Below are 7,270 nucleotides of genomic sequence, written 5' to 3'. Positions count from 1 at the left end.
TACCCCTTAGCTAGGGATCAAGCCATCCGTAGTTCGGACTTAGGACAGACTCCTAATGACTCTAGATTTTTGAGATTTTTTGGTTTTTCAAATGTTTTTAATATTTTTTACTCAAGAGGGTAGAGTCTTACCATCATAAGGGTAGGATAGACTCCAGATATCCCGCAAAGGTTGGACAACATCTTATACTTTGCGGGGGAAATGAACAGAATCACGACTCTGCAAGTGTTGGACAGCATCCTATACCTTGCATGAGCGGATAAAAATCACATGACTTAATGAGAGGTTGGACAGAATCCTAACCCCTATGATGATAGGACAGACTCCTGAAAGACTGAAGGACTGTCTCCTATGCTGAAGACTGACTCATATATGAAAGGACAGACTCCTAAACTCTCTATGACAGACTCTAAAGAGGAAGAAATCCCTTAACTTGCGAAAACTCTAAGGCAGGAACGGAAGGGGGTTGGCTCAAGAAGCATTCCGTCATAGCCTAAGCCCAAGGAAATGATCACAAAATATAGCAGAATCCTGAAACTCAAGGAGAATCATAAATGACATGCAACAAATGATCCCGAAGAAATGAAGTGAATTACTAATACCGGCCATCCTAAGAAATAAAGCATATGAGAAGATCATCAAGACGCTATGAAGGCTTCATGAGGATGAGCCCGGGATGACAGACCTAAGGAATCAAAGAGAAATCAAAGCAGGAAAGCAGTAGAGTTTGATGATGGTTAATAACAGAGAATCAAGCCTTAAATGAAAAATCATATACCTCTTCCATAGCTTTTCCAATAAACTGCCTAAGAGCCGAACTGCACTATGCTTGGATTCGAAATTGTATTTAATAGCATATGAGCACCTCTGTTTCTCAATAGGACCAAAAATGCAAGGAAAGGCATCTTCTTGAGGACATAGAAGGCAGGGTCCTGTCGTAGAGGATGATCCTTGGGGAGGAAGCTACCCACAGTCTTCCCATAGACTTCACAAGTAGAAAAGTGAGTTCTCAGAACAATACTTAATCACAGGAAGAGCGTCAATGAAATTGCTGTAAATTGTTTCCAAAGGCCTGGTGTTGTAATCAGCAGGCGTGCAGATTGCCGGGAGATGGATAGTCAGATCGGACATCTTGATGAGACCTTCGAGCCTGGAATCGCTCTTGATATTGAATAGGTGGAACTGGATGCGATCTCCCCATGGAAGGTTAGGGTTTGAAGGAGTAGGTTCGAGAAGGTGCTTGATCTTGCCACTACAAACGTCAACAGCTAAGACCATGTGCTGAGCCTCCGCCATTAATTTCTCGCAGAGATAAGATCCGATGAAGCCTCCCGCTCCAATCATACATATCGTCATTGCCTTTATCGAATTTCCGTCCAGATCTACTCTCGCCGGAGAAGCCATTACTAAACAGATCTCTCTCTCTCTCTCTCTCTCTCTCTCTCTCTCTCTCTCTCTGTGTGAGAAGATTTCAGATTTGTAGGGTTTGTGTTTGGAGTTGCAGGGAGTGGGAGTCGGAAATGGCTCACCGGAGATGGGGTGAGCTGCCCGGATTCCAACCGGTGTTGGAGCTCCTACGGTGGTTGAGATGGGCTTTAATGGAGGAGGGTATGATGGGTTTTTTTGAAATGGGTTTAAGATGAAAATCGAAGTGGGTTTTGAGAGACGGTTTAATGGAGGTGGAGAATAGTTGAGATGGGTTTTGAAGAAGATAATGCTAGGTGAGGAAGATGGGGGTTAGATGTGGAGGAGGAGAATGGAAGGCACGGCCGGAGCTCCGGCGATGGGCAAATTGCAAAGATGGTGGAGATCGGTGAGGTGGGTTTTGACCGGATGGGTGAAGGGAACAAAGGGGGGAAGACGATGGTGGTGGCGGCTAGTGGTGGTTGGCCAAAGGAGATGAAGTTGAAAGGAGTCGAGCTTGGGCTGGCCAGAGATGGATGGATGGCCGGCGGGAGAAGGAGGTGGGTGGAAGAGAGGGATGAGATGGGTTTGGTGGAGAGGGAATGGAGAAGAAGAGGAAGAAAATGGTGGTGGTGGTCTCGGATTCTGTGGGGGAAGATGGGACGACAGCAATCGGGGCTCCGATGGCTAGCCGGAGGAGAAGATCTCTCTCCCCTTTTTCCGCCTCTCTCGCTCCTCTCTTTTTTTTCTTCTTTTTTTTTTCGGAAAAATGAATGAGCTTTTCTTTCCTAAACCCTAGTCCGATGATATATAAGGGAAAATGATGAATTTTCTTCCCCCCCCCCCGCTCATCCTCCATGGACAACCACCATCTAATGCATTTTAACTAGTCTTTTCCTCGATAGGGAGGGTGCCTAGGAAGCAATGGGACTAATATTTTGAGTCTTGTTACTGCATTTGGGGTTAGTAGTGGCACACCCTTTGGTTCTATAAACCACCCCCCTCCTACTTTAGATAAGGGAAATGATAACAGCACAGCCAAGATTTGGTAATCACACCAATTTAGCTCGTCTTATCTGCCATTTCTCACTCGATTTCCGCAAAATTTTGCGGGCGCATTCCTTTGGGTTATGACAATCTTTTGGGAGTTTTGCACCAACTAATGAATACAATGGATTGGTAAAAACTCAGGTTCTCTGCTCATTTGGACCCACTTTCTCAAAATTTTATTCAACTTCATCAGTTTTATTCGACTTTGGGGATTTTAGGGCCTTGTCAAAATGGGGTGTCTACAGATGCCCCTCTTTGGCAGAGGGCGCTTGTCGCACGAATGCCAAAGCCGAACAGACATCACATTTTGCTTGGCCCAAGGCTTTAAACAAAAGGGATGCAAGGAAATAACAAGGTTGATTGACGAGACAGATTCTCATCGGATCAACCAAGAAAGAAATGATAAGATGAATTGACGAGACGGATTCTCCTAAAGAAAACTGAGATGCTGAAATATTTAGACAGACTCTCAATGGAATGGTGAGACAAAGTCTCACAAATTGCAGAATGGAATGATTAGACAGCCTCTAATTAAGCCACTCAGGGATTTGGAGATTAAAAGCGGAATGATTAGACAATCATCTTAATCAAGCCACTCTAGGATCTGAGAAGACGGCTTCTTAACAGATCAACAAAGCGGAACGATTAGACAATCATCATGATCATTCCCAAATTAGGATCTGAGAAGACGGCATCTTGACAGATCAACAAAGCGGAATGATTAGACAATCATCATGATCATTTCCAAATTAGGATCTGAGAAGACGGCATCTTGACAGATCAATAAAGCAGAGCGATTAGACAATCATCATGATCATTCCCAAATTAGGATCTGAGAAGACGGCAACTTGATAGATCAACAAAGCGGAATGATTAGACAATCATCATGATCATTCTCAAATTAGGATTTGAGAAGACAGCATCTTGACAGATCAACAAAGCAAAATGATTAGACAGTTATCATGATCAAACCACTCTAAGATCTGAGAAGACGGCATCTTGACAGATCAACAAAGTGGAATGATTAGACAATCATCATGATCATTCCCAAATTAGGATCTGAGAAGACGGCATCTTGACAGATCAACAAAGCGGAATGATTAGACAATTATCATGATCATTCCCAAATTAGGATCTGAGAAGACGCCATCTTGACAGATCAACAAAGAGAAATGATTAGACAGTTATCATGATCATTCCCAAATTAGGGTCTGAGAAGACGGCATCTTGACAGATCGACAAAGCGAAAGGATTAGACAATTATCATGTTCATTCCCAAATTAGGATCTGAGAAGACGGCATCTGGACAGATCAACAAAGCGGAATGATTAGACAGTTATCATGATCATTCCCAAATTAGGATCTGAGAAGACGGCATCTTGACAGATCAACAAAGCGGAATGATTAGACAGTTATCATGATCATTCTCAAATTAGGGTCTGAGAAGACGGCATCTTGACAGATCGACAAAGTGGAATGATTAGACAATTATCATGTTCATTCCCAAATTAGGATCTGAGAAGACGGCATCTTGACAGATCAACAAAGCGGAATGATTAGACAGTTATCATGATCATTCCCAAATTAGGATCTGAGAAGACGGCATCTTGAAAGATCGACAAAGTGGAATGATTAGACAATTATCATGTTCCTTTCCAAATTAGGATCTGAGAAGACGGCATCTTGACAGATCAACAAAGCGGAATGATTAGACAATTATCAGGATCATTCCCAATTTGAAAATTTGATTTGAAAAACGCGTTCAAGTTTCTCAAAGCATGATTCGTTAAAACTGCTATCTAAACCATCAATGCATGCTAGGTATCTTTTATGGTCTGACTTTCATCAGGACATAAAAGATGTCCCTAGTATAATTTCGCTTCCAATTCAGAAGTCTTAACAAAACTTGAACGGATTCAAGCTTTCTTTCCTAAAATTTGGGTTACAATGATTTTTTTTTTTTGAAAGTTTTTTCTTTTTCTTTTCAACAGCTTTGAAAGATTTTTTTTTGAGTTTTTCTTTTTCTTTTCAACAGCTTTGAAAGATTTTTTTTTCATTCTTTTCAACAGTTTTGAAACATTTGGTCTTTGTTCTTTTCTGTCTTTTCAACAGTTTTGAAAGATTTCTTTTTCTTTTTCTTTTCAACAGTTTCTACCATACCATAAATTGCAATGATAAGGCAGTTGCTCGTCACATAACCACTTCAGTTTGTGAGACAGTCTCTCACCAAGCACACACTAAAATTGTGGACAGTCTCTCACTAAACAAATTAAGAACACAAAACTCAAGAAGGAACAGTTTTGATTTAGGAAACTGAGGAAACTGAGATTTTGATCGATTCCATTACAGGATTGATTGTCTCTTGCCGAGAGAACTTTAGGAGTGCGCGATCTCTGTTGAGAACCTGACACAAGTAACTTGCTGATGCTTTGAGTATTGACCATTTTTTCTGAGAGAACTGGATTCTGCTGGGGATTGAAGGTTGTGGGAGCAAATTCTAGATTCCGCTGGGGAAACTGATTTTCTTGAAGAATTGACTCTTCTGAAGAGTGGACTGGGGAGTATAGATGTTTGGCTTGAGATGTGCTCGTACCCCTCTTATCTTAACTTGTTGGAGACATTATTACTGATTGCCTTTGTGTGCTTGACATCTTTTATGACGCAAGTCATAAAAGATGCCCCTAGTATATTGTGTTTCCATGACAAGAGTTTTAAGGAGGCAAGACAATGATGGTTGAAGAGAAGATGCATCGCTTCATGAAGGCTTGAGGTTGCACAGTTTTTTTTTTATTTTTTTATGGAGAGAGTAGGACAATCACCATGATAGCTGAGTCTGAGAATTCCTTCTTTCGCATTGCTCACTTTTGGAGGCTTAAGGTCTCTGGTAGGTTTGAACAAGATGTCTCTCGCCCCTTCTGATACCTAAACCAGGATTTACTCTGAATTTTCTTCGCATTTTGGAGGACACTCCCATTCTTCTAGCACCAGACAGTTTGGACTTTGCAAGGAAAGAGAACACAAATATTAAGGAGGAACATATTTCCAAGGACTCAATCAAAGAAGATTCTTATTGTTCGAAGGACTTGACTCACTTTCGACTCATTCTTGGATCTGATGTGTCATTTTTCAAGGATATGGCTTAGCCACTCTTAAAGTATTTCGAAGACCGTGTCAAGAGGCACTACTCTCCTCTTTCGGTATTTATGTCATGGTTATTATCCCTTTCGGATTGCTCGGTTTCAATGCCCCTGGTTTAGAGGAATGTTAAAGTAAGCTTGCTGGCACTACTTGGACTCCGAGATTTTACCCTGGTTGAAGACTGTTTCTCCACTCAATGATTTGCTTTTTTGCTGGAAGTCATTGCCATTGACCAGATTGCCCTTTCAGGTTTCCAATCTGACGGACCGCTTGCCCTAACTTTTGCCCGGTTCGCCCTTTCGAGTTTTCAATCCAGCGGGCTTGATACCCTAACTTTTGCCTAAGCTGACTTTTTAGTTGTCGACTTAGCGGGTGAATGACCCTAAACTTTGCCTAGACCGCCCTCTCGGGTTTTCAGCCTAGCGGGTCTTCAGACTCCATCATTTTTTTTTCTTGACTTTGAACCTTTGCTTGCTCATCGGAAGGACTTTCTAGGTGGGCTTAGATTCAAAAGGGTTGGATATTTCTTTTGGATTTCAAAGTTTCGACCGAACCTGGATTGGCCAGGTTGCCTAAAGTACCCCAAAAATGGAGGATCAGGTCCGCGTAGTTCGCTGGGGTTTGGAACAGAATGATTTGACTTTAAGCTCAATGGTTGAAAGGGAATAATTTGACTTTTATTCGAAAGGTTGACCGAACCTGAATTGATCAGGTTGCCTACGTACCCTGTAGAAAGGGATCAGGTCAGACGTAGTTCGGAACGAAATGCCCCTGGTTTGCGGGTGTTTGAAGAGAATGTTTGATTTTGTTGAGGCTCGAAGGTGTTTGCAAAAGGGTTTTTTTAAACTTGGGATTTTGGCATTTAAGGCTCAGGCGTCCAAGGATGGCCTTCTGATGTTTTGGCATACAAGCTTCTTGAATGGCTAAGGTTCAATGGCTTTGAACTTTTTCTCTTTCTCTTTTTTTTTTGAGGAGTCTGGCGGCATTTCCTGCCAAGACTTCATCTGCACTGTACAAGCTAGACTGATTGAATTCCCACTTTGTCTTTGGGATCTTGCACTGATATTCGGGATTCTACGACTCTGGATCTTCTCTGAATGCTGAAGATTTTGAAATTTTCAAACTATTTATCGACTCCGCTTCATGCGGTTCTGACGTTCTTGAGGAGTTGACGTAGGGTATGTTCCCTTCTCCTTTCTTCTCTGGATTCTATCTTTTTTTTCTTTGTTCATTCTTCTTCTTTTTTTTTCACTTGAAATGCGGGAATGCCCTTACTCTTTGATTACTTTGACTTAAAATTCCATTGGAATGTATAGCCCAAGTTTTTTTTTTTTGGGTTCATGTTCTATGCTCATGACTTTGTTGTCCGAAAGTCTTCTCTCAATTTTTCATTAACTTCACTTGATGTCTGGTATTCTTCATTTGAAATTTTTGCTTTTTCGACCTGATGTCTGAAGCTGAGGGTGACTTACGTTGAACAGTGCCAAGGCACGCTTCCGGTTTATCCTCATAGGACCAAGCGACACTTCCTTGAACCCTCTAAATAGGTTTACCGATTCTTTGCGCTCTTCAGGAGATTTTACCAATCCTTATTTCCCGAGTTTTGAATTTTGATACCACTATCCACGGTATCGATTTCATCAGCAAGTGGCTTTGCTCGACGTTCTTCCTCTCGTTT

The 7,270-nt window shown here is 41.7% G+C and overlaps 1 pseudogene; it reads right to left on the bottom strand.

Annotated features, from left to right (window-relative positions):
* Nucleotides 1–657: 657 nt before the first annotated feature.
* LOC143853857 (UDP-D-apiose/UDP-D-xylose synthase 2 pseudogene) lies at nt 658–1,404 on the bottom strand (annotated as a pseudogene).
* Nucleotides 1,405–7,270: the final 5,866 nt, after the last annotated feature.

This window comes from Tasmannia lanceolata, unplaced genomic scaffold (genome assembly GCF_043159265.1).
Source record: "Tasmannia lanceolata isolate RefF3 unplaced genomic scaffold, GAP_Taslan_0.1 ptg000020l, whole genome shotgun sequence".
Classification (NCBI taxonomy): domain Eukaryota; kingdom Viridiplantae; phylum Streptophyta; class Magnoliopsida; order Canellales; family Winteraceae; genus Tasmannia; species Tasmannia lanceolata.
The sequence above is the reverse complement of the archived record's forward strand: the minus strand, read 5'-3'. Positions and strand labels throughout refer to the sequence as shown.